Genomic DNA, 27,164 nt, shown 5'->3' with positions numbered 1-27,164 from the left:
TTTCCTTCTTTATGGCCTGACACTATAACAGTGCTGAAAACGATTACCAAACTTACTGGTATTTTGGACCTTTGTCAAGCCATTACAATATTTCCTGTACAAGCTGTAAGGCTACAGCAAAGGGAAAGCGGAAAATAATATGCAGTGCAGCAAACAGTTACTTAATTTGCCATGCCTATACCATACCTATAAATTACAGTATTTTTTATTATCCATTTTCACATCTACATGACCCCAACCTCTGTCACAGACTAATTCTTCAGATCTTCAGGTAACCGAAAATGTTGACAGATTATCAAGATTATTGTACTACAACTTCCAAAGTAACTCACTTGATATGTTTGATAATGCAGTGCCCAAGTCCACAAACTTTATTTTCTTCAGCTGTCACTTTTCTTTTTATTCTCCTACGCCTATTACCTATAACCTAGATAATCCCATTCAAATCCTAAACAGCCTGTCTTCACTCAACTTATTTTTCCAAATATATACGATTACAATGCTCATCCCAAACAAGTTCATAGGTGTTTACTAGGCTAACGACCACAAGGGTTTTTTTAAGCCTAGCCATTTATCCCAAACCTCTGACAAGTTCTGATACCCTTGATAAGTGTAAGCAGGGAGTTGGGAAATGAAACAATTACAAGTCAGGGCCTGGGAGATGAACCATGTATAGGTTTGCCTTTGTCCATTAGAGAAATAGGTGGCAAACCAGGGATGAATTTCCTGTTCCCCATCCCAGTTGTCCAGGTTGCAAATGAACTGGGTTAGGGAGGAACTCTGCTTCACATGAATGGGGAGTCTGTTCCAGAGATGGGGTAATCTCTGGGATATATACCTGTCTTTCCAGCAGGCCCTATTTATATCACAGGCAAGATTTATGTCTTTAGAACAGGTAATTCTGATGCTGTTTGTTTTGCGAATATGCAGGAGGTCCATCCTGTATGTCAGGCATAGATCATCATCATAAATTCCTTTTTCCCATTTTCTACATGGGGTTAGGGAATCATGTTAACTGTCGCCATCTCTCTTGATTAAATGCCACACTCCTGACTTCTTCGACACTCATGCCTGACTGTTACAGATCCTCTTTCACACAATCCATCCACCTCTTTGCTGGACATCCTCGTTTCCTCTTACCGTCTTCCTGTCTGTCCCCAAATCTTCTTCACCAGATTGTCTTCTGCTTTTCTGCATGTGTCCAAACCACTGTAATCTGTTAACCACTGTAATCTGTTATCTTTGATCTTTTCTATAACTGGCATTACTTTTGCTTCTGCTCTTATGTCCTCATTTCTTTGTCTGTCCCACAAAGTGCATCCTACCACACTTCTCAGGCACTTCATTTTCATCACCTCTAGTTTATCTGCTCTGCCTTAATTGTCCAGGTTTCTGTACAATACAGTAGTACTGGTCACACCACTGTCTTGTACAGCTTACTTTTCAACTTCTTTGGCAGTCTTCCATCATAAGCTACACTTGACACTCTATGCCAGTTAGCTCCATCCCCTCTGATTCTAGCTTTGACCCCTTCTCCTCAACCACCCCTCCCAGGATACTTGAAGCTATTTACCTGTTCCACTATCTTCTCTTCTATCTCAATTCATAGGTTAATAGGTGTGTACTAGGCTAATGGCCCTGGGGCCTTTACAACCCTAGCTATAGGATTACCCTGGCATAGTGCCACCCGACCTTAGCTCCCAGTGCCTCTGTCGAGTAGAGCCACTGGAGTTATCCCCGGAGTGAATTTTCTATTTTCCATCCACTCATCAAGATTTCTCTTGAAGAGGGTCAATGTGTTCTGCTTGACATGTATGGGAAGTCTATTCAATAGCATGAGCAATCTCTGGGTTATGAACCTGTCCCTCCAGTACATTCTGTTGATTGTGGTAATGAGGTTGAGGTCTCTGGAGCATGTGGTGTGGAAGGATTGGGATTTCGTTGGATGTAGCATTTCCAACAGAGCTGGGTCAGACATGGCTTTGTAAGTCAAGCAGAGATCGCCTCTAAGTAGGTGATATGAGACAGAATAGTTGGAGTTTTTTTTTACTCTGTCCATACAGGACAAGTGTTTAAGGCCTAGGATCCTCTTTGTGAGGTACTTTTGCATCCTCTCCAGTTGCTGCAGGTGTCTAGTGAGGTACATGCCAAATGGGGTACTGTACTCGATGACTGGCCTAATGAGGGAAGAGTAGAGGGAGACAATGTCCTCTTTCTTCCTGGATGTAAAAACCCTTAGTAATGAGATGTACCACATAGAAGGACTTTCGGACCACAGTGGCAATGTGGTGATCAAAAGAGGTTGCTGTCAACCTGTGTTCCCAGATCTCTTATAATGCCTTCTATGTTCAATGGACTACCATCAATGTGGTAATTCATGAGAATTTTGGGTTTTTCCCAAACGGGATGATGACACATTTTTTGGTACTGAGCTTAAGGCCATGGTTCTGACACCAGTCGTTGATCTCAGTGAGGCCATTCTGTAGGATGTCAACATCACTTGGGGAGTTAATAATATCTCCCAACTTGCAATCGTCTGTGAACTTTGTCAGCCAGAGTCCCTTCGTGTTGGCCTGGACTTCAGAGAAGTAGATACTAAACCAAATTCTTAACTTCTTCAGATTTCGCCCGTTTGCTGCCATTACCACTGTTTTATCTGTGCTTAGTTTCATCCCATGTGCTTTCAGTTTTGCGTTCCACTGCTCTATCCTTTGCTGAGGTTCTAGCTCAGAGCCTGCCTGTACTGCCACATTGTCTGCATACATCAGCTTTGCTGATCCATCCCCTCCAACCTGTTTGCTAATGTAGTCCATCACCAGCATGAAGAGCAGTGGGCTCAGAGCTGAACCCTGGTGTACACCCACTCCCACTGGGAACCCCTCTGTGAGGCCAAACACTGTTTGTACTTGAGTCACTGGGTCCTTGTACATAACCTGTACTAATTCTACCAATGTTTCTTGGACTTCGAACCACCGCACTACTGCCCAGATCAGCTTTCTTGGGACTTTGTCATATGCTTTCTCCAAGTCTAGGAATGTCCAGTTGGACTCTTTCCTCATCTCTAGTTTCTTCTCAACTATCTGTCTCACTGCAAACATCAGGTCAGTTGTGCTGCATCCTTATCTGAATCTGAACTGCTCATCTACCATCTTACATTCTACTAGTCTGCGCATCTGATTATCAATCACCCTCTCTAGAACTTTCATGCAATGTGATAGGAGTTTGATTCCTCTGTCCTGCCCAGTTGTGGCTGTCCCCTTTGTTCTTGTACACTGGCATAAGTATGCTTATTCTCCAGTCATCTGGGATCCACCTTTCTCTCCACACTGTTATGAGTATCCTCAAGAGCCATTTCTCCCCTATCTCACCCAGCATCTTTATCATATCTGCTGTGACTTCATCTGAGCCTGCTGCTTTCCCTGACTTCATTTTCCTTACTGCAATTCCTACGACTTCTAGAGTAGGCTCTTCTTCTTCTTTTGTCATAGGCTGCTTCTGGGGCAGTACAGCTTCTGTGGGGTTTTCTTCATTCAGAAGCTGCTGGAAACACTCCTTCCATTTGCCTTTAATGTCCTGTGGACTGGTGAGCAGGTCGTTGCTTGCATCCTTTACAAAGGGGTGTCTGACTATCTTTTTATCTTTCTGTCTTTGCCTTGCAACCTGATATACTGTAGTTTCTTTGTGCCACCTAATGAGTCACTTTCCAGATGTTGGTACAGTCCCTCTGATGCCTTACTCTTTGCTACCACAACTCCTTTCTTAGCTTCTTTGTTAGCCAACCAGTATTCCTTCCTAGCCTTGTTGGTCTTTTCTATCTCCCACTTTTTCCTGCACTCCTTCCTTTTGATGACTTTCTGGACTTCTGCATTCCACCATCAGTTTCCTTATGTACCTTATTTCCATAACTGACTCGGCCACATATCTGTTCTGTATGTCAGGCATACATCTCCCCTCAAAAGCCTGTAGGAGACACAATACGGGGATAGAGCCTTGAGGCGGTCTGCATAGGACATTTTACTTAAGCCTTGTATTATTTTAGTGAGGAACCTCTATGGATGCTCAAATTGCTGGATATACCTGGTTAAGTACATACCAAAGGGGGCACTGTACTCAATGATAGGTCTGATGAATGCCGAATACAGTGAAACAATGACTTCCTTGGACTTGGACGCCATACCTTTATTTATAAGTTGTACAACATAGAATGATTTCCAAACTACTGTAGACAAGTGATGGTCAAAGGCTAGATTACTATCTGTGTGTGTCCCCAAGTCCCTGACTACTGGGTCAATTCTAAGGAGTGTGTTTGTCAATATGATATTGACCATGGGTGGATGACTTCCCAAAGGATACTATCATGAATTTCATGGTATTTAGTTTTAGTCCATGGCTCCGCCACCAGTTGTTTGCATGTGTCAGCCCCTTCTAGAGAACATTTGTGTCAGTGTGGGATTCAATGACAGCACCTAATTTGCAATCATCTGCAAATTTAGTCAGCCAGAGGCCACTGACATTGGCCTTGACTTCAGAGAAGTAAATGCCAAAACAGAGCGGTCCAAAGACTGATCCCTGAGGGACTCCTCTTGTGACTGTCCTCTTAGTAGAGGTGGATTCCCAGATTTTAACTTGCTGGGTCTTGTCTGCGAACCAGTTGGCTATCCACTGGGTGACATATGAGTTTGTAGCTAACCTTCTGAGGTTGTCAACAATGCCCGAGTGGGGTATTGTGTCAAATGCCTTGGCCAGATCAAGGGAGGCAGTGTGAAATATTTTTCCCTCGTCCACTGCTTTGGTGACCTTCTCAAAGAAGTCCACCAGGTTAAGTAGGCATGATCTGCCCTTGACGAAACCAAACTGGCTTGGGTCCAGTGTCCATAGGTTTACTATATAGGTTTATACTAGGCTATCTGCCCTAGGGCATTTATAAGCCTAGCTGAAATGTGTTTGGCTTTCTCCACCCTTACAATTTAACTTCTAGAGCCTCTTGTCCAGTAGTGCCACTGGAGTGATCCCAGGTGCAAACTTACGGTTTCCCATCCACTTATCAAGATTTCTCTTGAAGAGGGCCAGCGAGGGGCTTTGTCTTACGTGAATTGGGATTTTATTCCAGAGTGTGGGAAGCCTTTGGGATATGAATCTATCCCTCCAGCATGTCCTATTTATTGCTGTGCTGAGATTTAAGTCCGAGGAGCGTGTGGCTCTAATGGATTTGTTTTTTTTTTAAGGTGGAGCATGTCCATTAATTCTGGGTTGGACATGGCCTTGTAAGTCAGGCAGAGGTCGCCTCTGAGTAGGCGGTAAGCAACTGAGTAGAGCTGTAGTTTCTTTAGCCTAGTTGCATAGGGCAACTGTTTGAGGCCCATGATCCTTTTGGTAAGGAACTTTTGGGGTCTCTCCAGCTGCTGCAGGTGCCGGGTAAGGTACATCCCAAATGGGGCATTGTACTCAATTATGGGTCTGATGAGTGATGTGTATAGGGGCACAATGACCTCTCTAGATCTAGACGAGAACCCTTTAGATATATGATGGGCAATATAGAAGGATTTTCTGACTATTTTGGCAATGTAATTGTCAAAGGAGAGGTTAATATCAACCTGGGTCCCCAGATCCCTAATTACTTCTTCGGTACTTAGTGGGTTTCCTCCTATGTGGTAATTAGTGGGCACCTTGTTTTTCCCAAAAGGGATGACTATGCATTTTTTGGCGTTACGTTTGAGGCCATGGCTTTGATACCATGCATCTGACTCCATAAGACCCTTCTGGAGGATGCTTGTGTCGGCCAGGGAGTCTATTATGGCTCCCAGTTTGCAATCACTGGCGAACTTGGTAAGCCACAGTCCTTTTGTGCTGGCCTGTACTTCAGAGAAGTATATACCAAACAAGAGGGGCCCCAGGACTGAGCCCTACAGGACTCCACTTGTAACAGGTTTAGAGTCAGACATGGCACTTCCAACCCTGACCACATACGTTCTATCCGTAAGCCAGTTTGCAACCCATCTTGTGACATATGGGTTGATGTTTAAGCTGATTAGTTTGTTTATGATTCCAGAGTGCGGTATTGTGTCGAAAGCCTTAGCGAGATCCAGATAGGCAGTGTGAACTGCCTTTCCCTCATCTATGGCTTTGGTGACTGTTTCAAAAAAGTCAACCAGGTTTAGGAGTCAGGATCTGCCTTTAACAAAACTGAACTGGGTAGGGTCCAGTGTCTGGAGGTTCCCTATGTCTTTGTTTATGAGATCCATAATGATATGCTCCATAGCCTTGCAAATTAGGCTAGTCAGACTTATGGGGCGATAGTTCCCAGGATCCGTTGTGGGGCCACCCTTGTGGAGGGGGATCACTGTTGCTGTACGCCATATTCCTTGGGTACATAACCTGTTTTAAGGCTGAGTTGGAATAGTGAATTTAAGTGGGGGTTTAGTTCTTTCTGGAGCTCGTGTAGGACGCAGCCCGGTATTCCGTCCGGTCCCATAGATGCTGTGTTTTTAGCTTTGGAGAGGGCTGCTTTTACCTGTGTGTCTGAGATATCTGGGGGACCACATTCATCTGGGATAGACAAAGGCCCTTTTGGGGGGGAAGGGGGGGTAAAGTTTGCACTGAACCTGTCAGCCAGAAAGTTGGCAATGTCAGTCGGTTCCATATATTTTGTGCCGTTTTGTACTAGCTCTGACAAGATCTGGGTGTTTCCTCCCAGGTTCCTGACATAACTGAAGAATGCCTTGTGATTATCTTTGGAGTCTTTGGCAATTTTTCTTTCGAAGTTTGCCTTTGAGGCTTTTCTGGTGGGGCGAAGTTTCTTGCTAATACTGATTAGGGATGCCTTCCCTTTTAGGGTTTTGGCCCTGTCATGTAGTAGTCTCCTCCTTTTGTTGTATAGCTTGTTTATGGCTGGGGTCCACCAGACTGGTCTCCTATTTTTGGAGGAGTGAGCCTTGGTTTTACTTGGGATGGCATGATCCATGCATTCCTGTAGGTGCATATGGAGTGCGTTCATATAGGATTCTGCAGTTTGGGTAACATTTTCCAACTTCTCTGGGGCTATGAAGCTTCCTACTTCTGTCTTGAGGAGAGTGAAGTTTGTTTTTCAGAGGTTTTTCACTGTGGTTTCCTTGGCTGGGGGTGGGGTTGGGATGTGGATGTCCATTGTGATCAGTTTGTGGTCCAATCTCACCAACGAGGGATTTACTTCCGGTGTGGAACATTGATCCCTTATGTTTCTAATGACTAGGTCTAATTTATTTTCCCCTCTTGTAGGAACAGTGACTAGTTGTTCCATGGCATTTGAGTTGATGAATTCTAGAAACCGTTGGGCAAATGAGTTTGGACTCGAGTAGTTTACCCAATCGATGTTTGGGTAGTTGAAGTCCCCCAATATTATGGTGTTTGGTGGGATCTTCATATTCTCTAGTGTTCTCAGGAAGGCCGCATGTGGGTCCTGAGACAGAGAGGGTGATCTATAGCAGGCTATGCCTTGGAAGGCAGTTTTGCCCACTGTTAGTTGCACATGAATTGTTTCCGATGTATCATGCAATGCCACTAATCTGGAGATGTGGGTGTCCTTGATGAAGATGGATACACCCCCTCCCTTGGTATTTTTGTCAGAGTTTTGTGGCCGAAAAGTATATCAATTGAATCCTGGTAATGTTGGGGTGCTCTCAGGAGCCTTGAACCAGGTTTCTGTCAATGCACAGATATCGATTTGCTCCATAATGAGGAGTGCCTCAAGTGCGTGCATCTTTAGGTTTAGACTTCTGGCGTTGAGTAGCATTACCCTTAGTTTTTTATTTTTTGTATTGTCTAAGGAGGTGGGTTTGTCTTTTGAGCCTTGCCTAAAAAAGGCACTATGGGGGTGGCAAGAGCCTTGGCCAGTATTCGAAAGCACAGGAGTGACAGGTGCAAGCCATCCCTGGTGAAGCAACGGGGCTTGTCTAGCATGTCGTCCCAGGCTGATAGACACTGGATCCCCTTTGAATGACACCAGTAGCTTAGCCAATTGTTGAAGTCTATCATTTTGTCTCTATACTGTGGCATCATTCTAGATGAGGGCAGGATGCTATTCAGTGTCAGGGTCATACCGGCCTGGGCTACATGATCAGAGAGCTTCTCTATGTCTCTTTTCATGTAGTCCAGGGAGGTATGTCTCAAGTTGTTCACACCAGCATGGAAAATGACAGAGTCGTATTTGTACTTGCTGAGTAGTGACTTGAATGCTCGAGTTATGTGGCGGATCCTGGCACCCGACAGGCAACTTACAGTGACCTTCTCTTTGTTCAGTCTGGTGAGTGGGATGTCAGTGCGCCTGACGATAGAGTCACCTATTACTAGTGTATTAGGGGTGTCGTTTGGCCTTAAGGGCTGTGACTGTGTGGCACACTGTCTATGTGGGGTATGTGTATGGTTTATGTTGGGTAGTGAGTGCTTGTGTGTCTGCTTAGGAGGTCTCTGCTGTTTTGGCAGGTTTTTATGTAGAGCCTCTAACTATATCTTTGTGGGTTTATGTGTCATGTTCAGGTGTGATTAGTCTATGTGTGACTGGTTTTGAGGTAGAGCTTAGCCTCCACTTTGGCTGTATAATTTCATCTTTCGCATACATTAGAGGTTGATGGTAGGAGGAGGGGGTTGTCTGTGTACATGAGGCAATTGTAACATTGCCTTAGGATTCCCAGGTTCACCAGCTGGACTGGAGAGTATGACTGAAACTGTGCTTTGGAAATGCCTGGAGAGTTTTAAATATTGGTTTATGGGAAAATCCGGAGCTTATTACTACTGTTTTGTACGAGGGGGTAAATGCTCATGGTTTATTTGTGTTTACTGTGAAGCTAGAGCAAGTGCTGGACTGTAAGAGGAAAGTAGAGAGCTTTCCTGAGGAGTATGAGTAGTTCAAAAGATTTCCTTGAGAAGCTAGAGTAAGTGTTGGAGTGTAAGAGGAAAGTAGAGTGCTTTCCTTGAGAGTTTATGTAGTTTTAAGGGAAAATTTGAAGAGCAGACTTTGTGGAGCTGGGAATAGTTTAAAACAGTTAAAACGGTGCTGTGCTACGTTGCACGATGTTGCACTATGTGCAAAATCGCGGAAAAGCGGGTTTTAAGGCAGGGAACTTAAAAGAGCTAGGAATTAGCCCAAAACAGCCAATAATCTATTAGTTTCTGGGCTGAGACCACTCCTCCAAGGACAGATAGGCTGCTCAAAGCTCCCCACTCTCACTGGTGAACAGAGAAGCTTCCTCCTATCCATGTACAGATATGGGCAACACAGAAACTTATACCAAAGCCCAGAATTCAACAAAACCTGAAATCTGGACTATTCTAGCTCAGAAAAGGCGGGAAGCAAGGATATATATTTTTTTGTTTTTTGCAGAAACAGTAGCAGAAATTAACAGGAAAACACTAAATGCTTTACACAGGCTAGTGCACTTGAGTGAGCTGCCTAAACAGTTAAATTAACACAAAAACAAATTTTAAAGTGCAGGTATAGTAAAAAAATGCAATAACAAGCTTTTAAAGGTAGTAGAGCAGTTAGAAACTCGCTTTTCGGTGAGAATAAGCGGTCGCTAATGAAAAGGCAGAGAAAAAATACTTTATCTGGTAAAAGTCACTCTTTTTCATCTCTCTGCTGCTTGTACCACTCTTCAGGACCACGAGGAGCTAAGCTGAGCCGGAAACAAGCGCAAAACCGCGCAAAAGCGGGTTTTAAGGCAGGGAACTTGAAAGAGCTAGGAATTAGCCCAAAATTAGCCTAATATGGCTATTGATCATTTCCATGGTTTCATATATGAGACTTATGGGTCTGTTGTTTTCAGGGTCTGTAGAAGGCCAAATGATACAGTTTACAACTCTACAGCTTCTTAGTTCCCCACAGCTCTACTTTCCACATAACACTCTCAGCAAGTCCTAGTCCTTACTGTTAACAGCCTCAGTAAGAAGCTGAGATCCCTCATAAAATCCTCCAAAGCTAGTTACGAAAATAAAATTGCCAAAGATTCCAAAGACAACCACAAGGCATTCTATAGCTATGTCAAGAATCTAAATGGCAATTGCTCATATCTGCTCTGAGCTACAACAGAATGGCATTAAATATACTGGTCCCAAGGACATTGCCAATATCCTGGCAGATCAATTCAGTGCCAACTTCACCCTCCTCTCACCCTCTAAAGGGCCCATCTCAATACCGAAAGATTCCCAAATCACGGCCAAACAGTTAAAAAAATGCACTCTCCAAAGCTAAGAATACAGCATCCATGGAACCAGACGACATCTCAGGCTGCATACTACATGAACTACAAAATGAACTGGCACATCACCTAAGTGTCATGTTAAATCATACACTCACGTCAGGCTTCATGCCCACTGAGTGGCACACAGCTACAGTTATCCCACTCCATAAGGTGAGATCCACCTTTAATCCTGGGAACTACTGTCCCATCAGTCTGACGAGCCTGATCTGCAAGGCCATGGAACGTATTATCATGGAACTTATAAACAAAGACATTGGCAGCCTTCAAACACTGGACCCCACCCAGTTTGGGTTCGTGAAGGGCCGATCTTGTCTCCTGAACCTGACTGACTTCTTCTAATCAGTCTCCCGAGCCGTGAACAAGGGTAAGGCAGTCCACACAGCCTATCTGGACCTCGCCAAGGCCTCTGACACCATCCCCCAATCTGGAATCATAGATAAACTTACTAAGCTTGGCATTAACCCCACGTTACTTGATGGGTTGCCAACTGATTTACTGACAGAACCCACAGTGTAAAAGTAGCCAACTCCAAATCCAGCTCCAGACAAGTGACAAGTGGAGTACCTCAGGGTTCAGTCCTGGGACTGCTCTTGTTTGGCATCTATTTCTCTGAAGTACAGGCCAACACTAAGGGACTCTGGCTAACAAAGTTCGCAGATGACTGCAAACTGGGAGCCATTATTGAATCACCAAATGATGTGGATATTCAACAAAAGGGCCTTACAGAAACAGATGCTTGCTGCCAGGGCCATGGGCTCAAGCTCAATGCCAAGCAGTGTATAGTTATCCCCTTTGGGAAAAAACATGTACCCATGAATTACCACATAGGTGGCAGTACACTAAACACCAAAAGTGTGATAAGAGACTTGGGAACACAGGTGGACAGTGGTCTCACTTTCGATAACCGCATCACCACAACAGTCAGGAAATCCTTCTGTGTGGCACACCTCATCACTAAGGGCTTTTCATCCAGAAAAAAAGGAGGTTGTTGTCCCACTGTACTCATCCCTCATTAGACCCATCATAGAGTACAACACCCTATTTGGTATGTACCTCACAAGACATCTGCAGCATATACTCTGCCGCATATCGTCTACTCAGAGGCGATCTTTGCTTAACATACAAGGCCATGTCAAACCCAGAGCTGTTGGATATGCTACACAAAGAAATCCCAATCCATCAGAGCCACATGCTCTAGGGACCTAAACCTTGTCATCACAAAATGAAAACATGCTGGAGGGATAGGTTCCTGATCCAGAGACTCCCCATACTCTGGAATAGACTGCCCATCCATGTCAGGCAGAGCACCTCCTCGGCCCTCTTCAAAAAGAACCTTGACGACTGGATGGGATAGGAAATTTACCCAGGGGATCACATCAGTCGCCCTGCTAGACAGGGGTCCAGGGAAGTAAATATTGTGGGAAGAAATAGCCAGGGAATTGTTATGGCTACAGCTCTGCTTCGCCATCTAATCTAATTTCCCTCCATTCTCTTTCTGTTCCTACAAAAGATCAGAAAGTAAATACTTCAAAAGTGCTTAAGCAATCATAAGCAACTGAAGCACATCAATGGGACAGATTAAAGCACTTTTTGCAGGGAGGCAAGTACTGTGCCCCCAACCTCATAAAAACAAACAACAAAAAAGGCCTTCTACACACAATCTTCATAGCTGCACCATGCTGAAGAAAGGACAGCCTTTCTAAAACATGGTCAGTGGTCTCAAGTAATCACATTTTCACTCCAGCACAAGTAAGCAAATGATTCTCAAGCAACTGCTGTTAAAAGAAACACAGGACTACTCACTGTATCAATGACAAACAGCTAATTTTAGCTGTATCTTGGTAGCTGTGTGGAATAGAGGAATGACTTTCTGAGTGTGACTCAAATGCCCAGTGTATAAATAGTGACCTGGGCACTGGAGACATTAAAGACAGGGAGAAATGAATGACAAAGTAATGCTTACTTGCATGTCTAAGTAACAGAATCTGATACAGAATGGAACCACTGATGGAGATGTGACCAGATCATGTAGTGTGGAGACAACTGAGGTGTGTATCATCATACAGGAATGCCAGCTTCCTGGTGGAGCTAATGCATGCATACCCACATTTATGAAACCCAGCTCATTAGGAAAGGCAGGGCTAAGCAAGAAAAAGCCAGTGAATTTATAAATGACAACCAGTGAGCTCTCATCTTCTCTCAATATCCTTATATTTGGAAAAAGACTTCCTGTTGCACCACAGCCCAGTCCAGCAGACATCCTGTCTGGGAGGTTGCACCACAAAATAGAGAACAAGAAATCAAAGAGACTAGGAGAGAATAAAACGGATTAAGTATAGTAGAGTTAGGGGGCAAAAAATAACCTTTAACTCATTATCCCAGAGTACCTTCTTATGGCGCCTGTGTGCTTAACACCAAGCGTGCCATGAGAAGATAATAATTTCAAGCTGTTACCCCCAAGTGCCTTCCTGAAGCACAAGAAACTGTAGTTCACATTTGTAGTTGAGCCTAATGTAAAACACACTGAAATTGTAACTGAACATGTAAATTACATTATATAGTTACAATTCAGTGTTTTTACATTAAGTTCACATTAAAGTTTTACTACAAATTCCGTGTAAAGGGCTCTTGATAAAGCAAGTGGTGGCAGCCAATTGGATTCTTGCAATCCAAGCCACCACTTGCGTACCAGCTCCACCCCCGGTAAGAAAAAAAAAAACGGAACTGCACTGCATCATCCTGTTTTTTTTGTTTTTTTTTACTCAAACCTTTGTGTCCTAAATAGACTAAATTAGCCTGATCACAGTGAAAGTACAGTTGTGTACACTTACCATAAATGTAGTTGTTCGAGTGTATTCACTGTTGCAGTCATTACAATTTTGAATTTTGGAATATTTAGATATGTGTTTAGAATAGATAGGTCCAGTATTGGTCTCCAGGCTTTGTCCTTTCTGGGTACCAAGAACAGTCTTGAATAGAATCCTTGTCCCTGCTCTTGCTCTGGTACTTGTTGAATGGCCCTCATGTCCATGAGAGATGAGACTTGTTTTTGTGCCTCTGCCCACTGATATTTTGGCAGGTCTGGCTAACCGATTGCCCTTGGCAGGGTATGGAAGTGAAACTTGTAGCCTTGTGACACTATGTTTAAGACCCATTTATCCTGGGTTATTATGTGCCAATTTTGAGAAAAAACTGCTAGTTTTCCCCCTAAAGGTGCTGCCAGAAGATAAGTGCTTGGCGCAGGCAGGGGGAAGTCATTGTGACTGTTTCCTGTATGGCTGTGATTTGTCTTCTCCAGTTTTGGAGGTAGAAGCACCCCATTGTTTAAACCTGTACGAACCTTGGGGCTGGGATCTGCCTCTAGGGTGTCTGTATCTGCCCCTTTGTGGCCTGTCTGACACTGGAAAGGACTAATTCTTTGTAGGCCAGTGTCTGCTAAATCTTGGTGGCTGTACCTGCAAGAAATCCTTGAATGTTTGCATAGATTTAGCTTTGTCCTCCATTTTCTTTGACACATTTTCTGCTTTAACACAAAACAAAACATCATGCTGTAATGGAACATCTAATAATTTTGCTTTAACATGATCAGGTAGACTTTGTTCCTTTAAACAAGCATGTCTCCTAATGACAGAACCCGTAACTGTGGCCCTGCAGGAGGACTCCAGAGAATCAAAACCACATTGCAAAGTATGCCTTCCAACTTGTTCAGCTGCATGTAATAAATCCTGCATTTCTTTGTTTTCTGCACATTCAGAATTTATCAATATTTTCTGTTTAAGCAGTGACATAATATATTCTTGACATTTGAGCATATGAAATTGACAATTTAAAGCCCTTATAGCCAAGGTAGCAGAAGTGTAAATCTTTTTTCCCCATCTGTCTAGTGCCATAGAATCCCTGTCAGAGGGAGTAGGGCTTTTTGCAGTGGAAGCCTGGACCCCGAGAGATAGTTTCTGGGTCAGCAGCAGGGTTTTTGAATAGGAATGTGTGGGAGTCAGGAACCCTGTAGTACCTGTCCGGCTTAACAGGAGCTGGAGGTAAGGAGTCAGGGGTCAGACTGGACTCTGAAAATACATCATCTATAATGTCTAACACAGGTGGAATAGCTAGGGGCCTGTGTTGTGGTAGTAAGAGGAAGTCTCTGAGCCTTTTCTAGATTCTGAATAATCTTGGCTCTCCCAGTGGAAATGCTCCCTCATGGTATGTAAAGTTTCCCCAAAAGAATAATCCTCAGGAGGAGAGGCTGAAGGGATAGATTCGTCAGCATCAGAATCCTCATAGGGAGGAAGAGAGTATTCCTGATCAGAAGAGGAATCAAATGAAATAGAAACCTGATCTGAAGATTCATATTCTGTCTCTTGCCTAGGCCTTTTATCAGGAGGGGGATGGGAACCCCTAATCAAAGTAATTAGGTCTTCGGCCATTTTGAGCATCTGTTTTTTAGGCATGGAGGCCTGTCCATGAGTCTGTTGTACTTGTTTCTTTGTCTTTAAAGGTGCTTTAGTCTTTGCCTTTGAAGCTGAAGTCATTTTAACATATAACGGAGTAGGTCTGAAAACGCCCTCAGAAGCCGGTGCCTGCTCAGCGGCTCCGGACCCATCTGAGGGAATTGCTTCCGAAGGTCCAATACCTTGAGCTTCCAGCGGCCTGGTTGACTCCACGTGGGCGTCAGTAGCGGCCTGCGAGTCTAAAGTAGCGGTCGTCAGGGGCTGCGAAAGTGCCTCACTGAGAACCGGCGACTGGTTTAGAAGAAGCCTTGTCGGTTTTGGACCTCGGGTGCCTGTCCTTTTCTTTACGTTTCTTGTGAATTCTGGTAGTCGGATGGCTATCCGACGACATTGTATAGTTAAATATTCTGCCAAAATAGTGAAATGCAAAATCGTACTGACGCTTAATAGTGCGTTGGTTAAATCTAGCACAAAACTGACAACTAGCAACGTCGTGGTCAGGGCCTAGGCAAGGAATACAGTAAGAATGAAAGTCCTTATGAGGTATTTGCTTCCCACAAGAAATACAATTATTAACTTTTTCTGACATCGGTCTGGAGCAAGAAAAAAGTTTCCCCAACAGGGTACTTGGCTTTTAATGAAGACTTCGGATCTGAAATTCGAACCCGAAAATCTCAGGAGTTGGCCGACCAGCACTTGCGAACTGCTTTTGCTTCGGGCACTGCGCAGCAAGAAAGACTGAAGAAAATGGCGTCGGCTGCATCTTTTATATCCCTGGCGCACTGACATCTGGGAAGAGGCGACAGCAACCGACGCTGGACCTAGACTTTGGAATTCAGGCCGACTGAGGGTAGCCTGCCAGCAGGATAACCCAATTGTAATGACTGCAACAATTAAACACAAAGAACATCTACATAAAACCCTGACTGTAACCATAAACACCTCGCCCATTCCTTAAACTTAAATTCCCCGATTATTCTATAACCCTAATCCTCGCTTCTCACTCCTCTCCTGCCCCCTGGCCCTAAACCTATGTCCCATTTAGCAGCATAACAACATCCATTCCCGGAATCTATTTATTTCTCAGAGCATTGATTTCTGTGTGCCATTTTCCAAAAAGACAGCCTCAACTTCAAATAATTTTGCAGGGTCCTGCTTCATATATCTGTACTTGTTTTTGGTTGGCTGATGGAATAGTACTTTTTTTCATTAGCATGCATTTGATGAAAAGTTTGAAGTCTGAAACTCGGATGTTTGCCGTTGTTTGGTGACTTCACTCCTTGATGGTTTGCTATAAAACAACAGGTGTTAAGAGGAGCAGACCAAAAATATGAGTAAAAAATCAGGACATTCTGTGAAAATATGAACAGTTTAGAGGTATGCATAATTTCTCAGATGTTAGTGTTTTATGTGTTACAGATTGCAGAGACCAGCTTCAGTTTGTTGCCATTCCTTCATTTTGCGATGTAGACTGTCGCCAGTTGAGGGGCAGATTTATGCTTTTGCCTGGAAGCAGTTCAGCTGCACTGGGTCTGCAAAAGGGGGGTAAAAGATGACAGCAAACACAACATACTGAAATGAGAAGCTTACTGCATTCATTTTACTGCCCCCACAGGGCGAAGTGGATCAGTGCAGAGATTTAGGAAAGTGTGCAGGTCATGAAGCAGTTGTAGTTTGGTTGTCAGCAATTCAGAGCTTGCAGATGAGAAATGCAGGGATGTTTTGGATTGTGCAGTTTTATCAGCAGTGAAAGGGGTCATGTAAATAGCACTATGACAAGGTCTCAAGGTCTCACTTTAGGGGCACACAAACTGCACTAAAAGTTACTTTTGGAGGAGCGTGTTTCATTGAAAAATATCATTGGCACTGACAATAATCAGAGGAAGGTTCTTGTCCTGGCGAGTCTCTGCTCTTTGAGTGGACTAGGGTGCATAAAATAATAATCACAATCGATGGTCCATAAAAGTCATGCCATATCCACCATCAGCATACAGAGATCATTGCTGACATGTATCGAGTCATGGGGGTGTGGATATTTGACTGTTAGCGGTAAAAGTTACTTTGTGCGTATGTGCCAGGAGCTGAATGGAATCTAGTAAAATGGATGTTTTACTTGTCTATTCAGAAGCCGAGCCGAGTGGATATTACAGTGGATTCAACTCAACTGCAGCAAGTAAGGACATATTATGCTTGGACAGTAGTAGCGGACACGGTGGGAGTAAGAGTACATTAAATCACGGTAAAAGATTTCATGTTTTAATCACTCCTTTTCCCATGCAAACACTTCAATAATAATAGTAAACTACTGTGTTGTTTACCAACAGAAACCTTAAATAATGTCACCCTTATCCTTCCAAATACTACATTAGTGTGTATCATAATGTGGGCAGCAGCTCACAACCTTTGTAGCTCCATCCAGTTTTCTGTTTGCACTGTCAGAACTTTAGTTAGCTAAGTCTGATAAAGGTAAAATAAAAAGTAGTACACAAAACTTTTCAAATTTATCTGAAGGAAGTTTACTTTGGAAACCTGTGCTGTGTGGTGAGTGGATTGTGCTGTTGCAGTATAACATCTGTTAAAATATTTATTTTTAAATTTGCACAGTTGTAACAGAACATAGGAAGAAAGTACAGTTTTGTACCTACCATAAATGTAGATGTCCGAACTGGATAGCATCTGCAGTCATAACAACTGGGTTGTCCTGTCGTCAGGCAACCCTTCGGTCGGCCGGATTCCAAAGTCCAGGTCCGGCTTCGGCTGATGTCGCACTTCACCCGACGTCATCTCTGCTGGTCTTCGGGAATAAAGGCATCAGCCGACGCCATTTTCCTCAGTGTTTCTTGCCCCAGATGCCAGTTGCCCTCTTGGAAGGCTAAATTTTGGGTAAATGCCAATGTTTCCAAAAGATAGAAGGCAAACACAAAAAATAAGCATGTATGTACATATATACAAACAAATACACCATAAGAGACTCCCCCCACCAGCTAGCTATTAGGAGGGTAAATACCCTAGGAGTACCACAGAGGGGAAGGAGGGAGGGTAATCCTGACTGCAGATGCTATCCAGTTCGGACATCTACATTTATGGTAGGTACAAAACTGTACTATGTCCTTCATGGATGCATCTGCAGTCATAACAACTGGGTAGAATACCATAGCCAACTAGGGAGGAGGAAGAATAGATTATGGTGTGGTTAGGATCCCTTGCAGTACAGCAGTGGCAAACCCTGCTCGGGATCTGGAATACAGAGGTAAATTATAATGCTTGGCAAATGTATGCACGGAGGTCCAAGTAGCCGCCTCAATAATGTCCTTGGTTGCCACTCCTCGTAAGAAGGCTGTGGTAGTGGCTGTTGCCCTTGTAGAATGAGGCCTTATGTTCTGTGGAATTGGTTTTCCATGGAAGGAGTAACAGAATCGTATGCAATTTCCTATCCATTTGGAGATTGTCTGTTTGGAAATTGCTTTTCCTTCCCTTCCTGTTGCATAGGCTACAAAAAGCTGGCCAGTTTTTCTGTTACTTTTGTTCTGTCCAGGTAGTAGCGTAGCTGTCTATGTACATCCAAGGTAGGCAGCATACTTTCCCTCTGTTTTGTGGGTTGGGAAGAAGGTAGGTAGGTGGATTGCCTGGTTTAAAGACACTCTGGATACCACCTTAGGCATAAATGTAGGATTAGTCCTCATGGACACTCTATCTTGGTGGAAGATTAGGAAGGGTTGTACTGCCATTAGGGCCTGAAGTTCAGAAACCCTCCTTGCTGAGGTTATTGCCAGTAGGAAAGCAGTTTTCCATGATAGATGCTGTAGGTCTGCTGTTGCTGCTGGTTCAAAAGGTGCAGTGTCAACTTTTCTAGCACAAAGTTCAAATCCCAAGCTGTCAATGGTGGTTTCCTAGGAGGTTTTACATTCTTGATCCCTCTGAGGAACTGCCTGAGTAGAGGATGTGAGAAGACAGGTGGATCAAAGCTGTATTCTGCTGAAATAGCTGATGCATGTATCTTGATGGAGGAATAGGACAGGCCTGTATGTAGAAGCTCTGCCAAGTACTCCAGAATGTTAGCAATATCTATATTCGACACATCTTTTCCTCTTTCAGCACTCCAAATGACAAACCTTTTCCATTTTCCTGCATAGTTCCTTCTTGTTGAAGGTCTGCGAGCTTCAAGGATAATGTCTTTAACCCTTTGGGAAAGATCTGGATTAGTTGCTGCTATGTGATGTTCCATGCAGTCAGTTGCAACGTTTTTAGGTTTGGATGCATGATGCTGTAGTTGTTCTGAGTTAACATCAAAGGCATCAGGGTATTGACCACATTTTGTCCCGAGACATGCTCCTCAGCAATGGGTACCAGTGTTGTCTTGGCCAGTTCGGAGCTATCAGGATTATCCTTGGACGTTCCTCCTTGATTTTTAGTAATACCTTGTGTATCAAGGGAAGAGGTGGGAATGCATATGCTGTCAGACCTTTCCAGCTGAAGGAGAGCGAATCCACTTTCCATGCAAGTGGATGGAATGTCCTTGTGCAGAATTTTTGAGCTGGTGATTGAGAGGGAAGCGAATAGATCTATCTGTGGCATTCCCCATTTCTTTGCGATGGTCTTGAAGATGTCCGGTGTAGCATCCATTCGTGAGCATCCGAGGTGGTTCTGTTTAACATGTCTGCTAGAGTGTTCTCCTTTCCGGTACAAATATTGCCTGTAACCGGATGTTGTAGCTGAGTGCCAGGTTCCAAAGGTCCAAAGTCATTCTGCATAGGAGGTATGAATGAGTGCCTCCCTGTTTGTTGATGTACCACATGACTGTGGTGTTGTCTGTCCTTATCAAATGGCCTTCTTTGAGAAATGGTCTGAATTTTTGGATTGCCAGTTTTACTGCCAGCATTTCTTTTAGGTTGATGTGCAAGTGAAGCTGGTCCCGCGTCCACAATCCTTGCACGCATTTGTCCAGCATGTGAGCCCCCCATCCTAGGTCTGAGGCGTCTGTTGTGATGGTTTGGCTTGCTTGATAGTTGTGAAAGGGTAGGCCTGGGTTTGACTGGCATGCTTGAGCCCACCATAGGAACTCCTGTTTTAGGCATGGAATTAGTGGAATTTCTGCTTCTAGGCTGTGCCTGTGTTGGGACCATAAATTCTTTAGGTACCACTGTAGTTTTCTCATATGCAGTCTGGCATGTGGAACCAAGATTATGCATGATGCCATGAAGCCCAAGGCCTGCAGAACTTTTCTTGCTGTTAGCTTGTTCTGTTTTGTTAGTGCCAAGAAGTAAAGAGGGAGTTCTTTTTGTTTTTCTGCAGTTAGGAATGCCATTTGTTTTACTGTGTCCAATTCCGCGCCCAAGAATGTCCTTATTTGGGATGGAATCAGCCTTGACTTTTGTAAATTGACTGTGTATCCCAGTGCTTGTAGCAAGTAAATGACCCTTTGTAAATCTGTTGTCAGCTTGATTTTGTTGTCCCCTTGTAGTAGGCAGTCGTCCAGGTATGGATAAATTTGGATTCCCTGTAGTCTGCAGTGGGCGATTACTGATGCCAGGCATTTTGTGAATACTCTGGGCACAGTAGATAAGCCAAAGGACAATGCTGAGAATTGATAGTGCTCTGATCCTGCAAGAAATCTGAGGTATCTTCTGCAAATTGGTCGAATGGGGATGTGCAGGTATGCCTCCTTGAGATCTAGAGTTACCAGCCAACACTCCTTGCCCAGCATGGGAAGAAGTTGCTGTAGGGTCAGCATTTTGAATTTTGGGACAATGATGTATGTGTTTAAGGTGGACAGGTCGAGAATAGGTCTCCAACTTTTGTCCTTTCTTGGAACTAGCAATAGTCTGGAGTAGAATCCTTTGCCTTGTTCTGTTATTGGTACTCTTTCCACAGCTCTCATCTTTGTTAATTGCATTATCTGCTGTAGAGCTTCTGTTTTTTGATTTGGAGGCAGGTTTGGCATTCCTCTTTGACTGGTAAAGTGTGGAAGTGGAACCGTAACCTTGGTCTATGGTTTGCAAAATCCACTTGTCTTTTGTGATATAGTGCCAGTTCTTCGAAAATAAGGTTAATTTTCCGCCTAATGGTGCTGCTATTTGTTCCCTGGTAGGCGGAGTTAGAATCAAGTCACTGTGATTGTCCTGTTGTAGTGGTAGTGGCTGTGTCTGTGCCTCTGTTATTACCTTGCCACTGTCGCCCTCTGTAGGCACCCCTCTGGATTGATTTCTGCCTCTGGAACGTCTATTCCTGCCCCTTTGGGATCTTGTGGAGTCAGGAAAGGACCAATTTTGGCAGGCCAGTTCCTGCTAAACCTTGGGGCTGAACCTGCAAGAAATCTTTAACCGTTTGTACAGATTTTGCCTTTTCTTCCATTTTCTTCATTACCTGCTGGGCAGGTGTACCAAACAAACTGGCCTTATCCATAGGAGCATCTAATAACTTAGCTTTAACATGATCCGGTAAGACCTGTTCCTTCAGCCATGCATGTCTTCTTATCACTGTGCCAGTCATGGCTGATCTAAATGAAGCCTCCAGTGCATCATAGCCACATTTTAAGGAATGGTTACTAACCTGTTGTATGTTATTTACCATTTCTAATACATATTTCTTATCTATAGAGTCATCAGAGGATAGCTTTTTAGTTAACTGATCAAGCATAAACTCTTGGTATTGTAGCATGTGAAACTGACAGTTTAAAGCTCTGGCTGAGAGAGTAGCAGAGGTGTAAACTTTTTTGCCCCATCTGTCTAAAGACCTGGATTCCCTTTCAGAAGGAATAGGGTTTTTTGCTGTGATCGAGGCTACTGCCTTAGGCCCCTGGGATATAGTTTCGGGGTCTGCAAGTGGGGCCTTGTATAGGTGATGATGAGTGTCTGGCACCCTGTAAAATCTATCTGGTTTGGCAGGGGCTGGAGGTAAGGAATCTGGTGCAGTGCAGACATCATTGAATGCATCGTCCACAACAGAGAGGACAGGAGGTATAGCTAAGGGCCTGTGTTGTGGTAGGTGCAGAAAAGTCCTAAGTCTTTTTCTGGAATCTGAGAAATCCTGTTCCTGCCATTGGAATTGTTCTCTCATGGCATGTAAGGTTTCCCAAAGGAGAATTCTTCTGGTGGAGAAGCAGCTGGAATGGATTCTTCAGCATCTGAGTCTTCATAATTGGAGAAAGGAGCCTCTGGCTGGTCTGTAATATCTGAGTCATCCGCAGAATCATCAGAGGACACAGGCTCGGGGGCTCTGCTCTAGGTCTCTTTTCTGGGGGCTGAGAGGCCCTGTCTGGGTGAGATAGAGATCCCCTAATTAAGGATATTAAATCTTCTGCCAGAGTAAGCATTTGTGAACTAGAAGTGGACCTGGTTGAGGGGGGTTTAGCAGGCACTGATTTAGTAGATTTGGCTGCTTTAGCCCTGGCAAAGGCCTTAATAGACATGGCTGCAGGAGGCCTAGCAGCACCACGTGCTGGGGTAGAGACATCCAAAGGGATGGTGTCTGATAAGTCACTAGTAACCACTGTTGTAGGTAAAATTTCTGAGGCCGATTCAAGTAAAGTAGCAGGAACCTCAGTAGTAGTCATTGATTCGGCTGTACTTTGATCAGTTTTCTCGGTTTCGGCCGAAACCGAGACACTCGCGGTTTGCTTAACCATGGTTTCGGCCGAAACCGCGGACCGCGAGTGTCGGTCTTTTTCGTTGCGTTTTTTAACAATTTGGGTAGTCGGAGGATCCGACGGCATAATGTACGCAAAATCTGAGCCGAAAAACTGTTCAGCAAACTCCGACCGACGCCTAAGCGTTCGTCGGTTGAATGAAGCACAGGCCGAACAGGCTGCTACGTCGTGGTCTGGGCCTAAACAAGGCAAACCGTAAGAGTGGAAATCTTTATGAGGTATTTGTTTCCCACAAGTTAAACAGTTATTGACTTTTTCTGACATCGGCTGAGGCAAGAAAGAGTCCCCAACGGGGTACTTAGCTTTTAGAAGTCTTCGAAGTAGTATTCGGTAGTAGTAATCTCTGGATCTGACCGACCGGCACTTGCGAACAGCTTCTGCTTCGGGCGCCACGCGGCAAGAAAGACTGAGGAAAATGGCGTCGGCTGATGCCTTTATACCCGAAGACCAGCAGAGATGACGTCGGGTGAAGTGCGACATCAGCCGAAGCCGGACCCGGACTTTGGAATCCGGCCGACCGAAGGGCTGCCTGACGACAGGACAACCCAGTTGTTATGACTGCAGATGCATCCATGAAGGACATCAGCAAGCCACTAATTTATAGAGAGCAGTTTGGAACAAAATGTATTCTGCACCTTGCTAACATAACGTGCACATATCTGATTGTTTCTTGAAATGTGAAACTGTCAGAATATTTTTATGTTCATTTTTTTCTCTGGATCTCCCCTTGTTTACCACATTTTATTAGTATCTGAGAATGTCCTATGCATAAATTTAGCATATGATTATGCATTCAGCTATTAAAAATAATGGTAAAGATATTGCCCTTCTTTCATGTTAGATCCATGGTTTTCTAGTAAACTTGAAGCCTGTAGAAAACGTGGGTTTTATAACTTTAGAGTGCTCTGTTCTGTTTAATTTCTGTAAGAATCAATGTTATTTCTGCTAGATTAATATCTATAACTGCACCATTATAGAATATGCTTTGTATTATTTTATTGTTGTCTTTATCTGAATTCAGAGTCTTTTCTGACACATAAAAGTAATGTATTTATCTGAACTTGGGTGGCGCAGTGGTTAAGGTTGTCGCCTCACAGCAAGAGGTTCGCCGGTTCGATTCTTGGCTGGGGTGCCTTCTGAGTGGAGTTTGCATGTTCTCCCTGCGCTTGCGTGGATTTCCTCTGGGTACTCCGCTTCCCTCCCACATTCTAAATACATGCATCTGGAGCATTTCTCCCTGGGCCTCCACTGAAAACAGGCTTTGTGGAGCCTAGTCGGACTTTCCCGGTCAATAAATGTAAAACAAAACTAAACACCAAACCTCTGGAATTACAGTTAGGGTCCATCAGTTTAATATGTCTGACGTATGAATAAAAACAGAATGATCAGACGCCTGGGCTGTGAGTGACCAAAATCTGATCATTGTTACATATGTGTATATACATTCCTCATAATTTGTGTGTTTAATATATCTGTATGTGAAAATGTGTTTATTTATATGGAATTTTTATGTGCTCACAGACCATTTGTGATACTCTTTGCTTTATCTCAGAGATAGTCTAAATGTGCAAAATGGCCTTTGTTTTTTGTTACAAAAAAAAAAAAAAACATAAAAACATTTGTTTTGTAAATTCCACTCAGTTTATTTAGTTGTGATAGCAGGAAATATTTTTTACAGAGATAGCTAAGGAAAATGTGGTGTTTTTATGGTAACTAGCAGCTCAGATATACTTAATGAAGGGGTCATTGGGGGGAATGTTTCATTTTGGCTCTTGTGCATATTTGGGAGGGCTTTTGAAGGGGTTGTCAATGGAAATGTTGCACTCTGGTGCTTGCATATAGTAGGACAGACTGCAGAAGGGGTCACTGGGGAGATGTTTCATTTTTGTGCTTGTGCATACTCAGATATCAGATAATGAAGTTACGTACTCATCATATGTTCCATCTGTGTTGTCCATTTTTTCATTCTTCATCAACTACCTATCCTCCGAACTCCGATTTTTTCTTCCTCTATATATCTGTGCATATAGATGTGTATATGGGTATGTATGTAAATAATGTACTTACACATACATACATACACACACACGCATATATATGAATAGGAGTGCAGATTTAGATGGGCTAACCAGGTAAGCGTTTAATTTTGTACATTGTGTATACCTCAACATTTTACTGAAGGGGTTGCTTGGGTGAAGTGCTTATGCTGGTGGTTGCATATACTAGGAAATGTTTCATTTTGGGTGAATGAGTGGTGAGAATGTTGCTTGGGGAAATAATTCATTGTGTCTCAGGGAAGTGCTTGTGCATACATGGTCTCACTGCTGAAGTGACTGCTGTACCAATTTGTGTCATTTTTGGTGCCTGTGCATACAGAATGCAAACAACTGGAGGGGTTACTGGGGACATACAGAAAAGTCAGTCTGCAAATTACATTGGGTTACATCACTTCTGCTTTTATTATTCGGTTTGTGATTATACTGCCTGAGTGAGATAAAGGTTATCACTAGGTGACTACTGACAGCATGGAGCTACCATATTTTTTGTGCATTTCCCCTGGCTTTGTCAATCATGTATGGAATTTAAGTGGGAGGAAGGCCTCAGTAATATCTAAGTGTTATACTATTTGATTGAATGACTCAGGTCTTCTCCTTACTGAGGATACTGAGTCTGTGTTACATAACAGCTGCACAATGTAATATAATGAATGCCTACTCAACAGGTTATGTGCAGCAATTATCACCTGTGTCTCAGCATGCATACCTTTGCAGTAATGAAAAGAAGGTCATTATCACATTAGCAATATGTGCAGTTACAATAGAGCAGTTAGTCATTATCACTTTTCTGGGAAAAGTCTCAGTTGCTGTCACTATTATTCACATAAGTAGAAGTCGTTATCACTTTGATGAATGCACACACCAGGTTGTGTGTTTTCTCTGTTTGGAGTCATTGCAAGCAATCCCCCTCATTCTTCGTCACCTGCACCGTCATCACCACTTATGTACCTAATGCAAAGTATACTGCCCCTGTAGGTAGGATGGAAGATTTGGATGGGCTAACCAGGTAATACATATAATATACATATATATGCAGTCTTCCAATACATCTGTCAAATATCAGTAGTAATCTGTTTGCATTTTCTTTCCTGTGCAGGTTTGTCCACCTTCTGACACTGACATGGCTTCACAACCAGGCGAACAACGTGAGAGTGTGAGTATGTGTGTGGCCATTCCTACATTCTCTGGGCTGCCAGCCATGCCTCCAAAACTGAAAACCAGTAAAACTTGAGTTTCCCCACATCCAGTGTGAAGGTATACTGGATTTCAAGAAGAGATATGCACTGGAGCGGAGTACTGCAGTTGTTGGAAGAGAAGTGTTCCATCTACCCTGAGCCTGACATTCTTATGCTGCACATTGGAGGGAATGATGTCCTCAGTCAACCACTCGGAAGGCTACGGTGTCAAATCACAGCAATTTTTGAATACCTGCAGTCATGGTGGCCACGTTGTCATTTTGTGTGGTCTGATATAATTCCTCAACAGATATGGAAAACAGTCAACAGGCAGCTCACAAGGCCAGACGTTTACAGAATGGGTTCATGCATGGCTTGATGTACAGGGTCGGTGGATCTACAATCTGCCATGACAGCATCACTGTGGAAGATGTTCATCTGTTCAGAAGGGATGGCATTCACCTGAGGAGGGCATTGCATTGTTCTTGACTGACCTCCACAATGGCGTGATAAGAGCTATGCAGGATTGGTAACATGCAGCTTGTGAGAAGAATGGAAAACACCCATGACCAAGTAGGACCACAGTAGGTTCATAGGTTCATAGGTTCATACTAGGCTATCTGCCCGAGGGCATTTACAAGCCTAGCCCATCATTTTGTGGCTTACGCCACCCCTTTAGTATGGGGAACTATACCCATTATTTTGCTGTGCCTCTGTCGAGCAGTGACACTGAGGTAATCCCTGGGGTATATCTGCGATCTCCCATCCACTGGTCAAGATTTCTCTTGAACAAGGCCAGCGAGGTGCTCTGCCTCACATGTACCGGGATTTTGTTCCACAGCATAGGGAGTCTTTGGGTGATGAATCTATCCCTATGGCAAGTAAAACTCTATTGAAATGTGTTCTGTAAAATATATTTTTCTGAGTTTGGCAAATAACTATGGTAAGGAGCTGGTGAAGATGCTGAGAAAAAAACACTGTTTCAGGAGAGTGCTACCATGTACAATCTAATATGTCAGTGACCATCCTGCAATACTTCTTTTTTTATTCTGCTTTTATCAGGCATGTGTAGACAGATGACAGGAAGGGCTTAGTAATACAGAACTTGATCCCTTAGGTCCACTGCTGAATGGACACATCATCATCATCTTTCGGCTGTTCCCGTTAGAGGTCGCCACAGCGGATCATCTGTTTCCATTTCTTCCTATTCTCTGCATCTTGCTTTGTCACACCAACCACCTGCGTATCCTCTCTCACCACATCCATAAACCTTATCTTAGGCCTTCCTCTTTTCCTGTTACCTGGTAGCTTCATTCTTAGCATCTTTTTCCCAATATACTCAGCATCCCTCCTCAGCACATGTCCAAACCAATGCAATCTTACCTCTCTGGCCTTGTCTCCAAACCTTCCAACCTGGGCTAACTCTCTCATATACTTATTCCTAATCCTGTCCACCCTCGTCACACCCAGTGCAAATCTTAACATTTTTAACTCTACCACATCCAGCTCTAACTCCTGCCTTTTTGTCAATGTCACTGTCTCCAACCCATATAACATAGCTGGTCTCACTACCCTCTTGTAGACCTTCCCTTTCACTCTTACTAATA

General features: G+C 43.6%; 1 protein-coding gene across 2 annotated transcripts in view; it reads right to left on the bottom strand.

The window, feature by feature from the left end:
• Positions 1-27,164, bottom strand: part of MINDY3 (MINDY lysine 48 deubiquitinase 3) — a 2,129,565-nt gene that overhangs the window by 1,412,131 nt on the left and 690,270 nt on the right. The window lies entirely within an intron of this gene.

Source organism: Protopterus annectens, chromosome 3.part1 (genome assembly GCF_019279795.1).
Source record: "Protopterus annectens isolate FY-2018-M chromosome 3.part1, PAN1.0, whole genome shotgun sequence".
In the NCBI taxonomy this organism is placed as follows: domain Eukaryota; kingdom Metazoa; phylum Chordata; order Ceratodontiformes; family Protopteridae; genus Protopterus; species Protopterus annectens.
The sequence above is the reverse complement of the archived record's forward strand: the minus strand, read 5'-3'. Positions and strand labels throughout refer to the sequence as shown.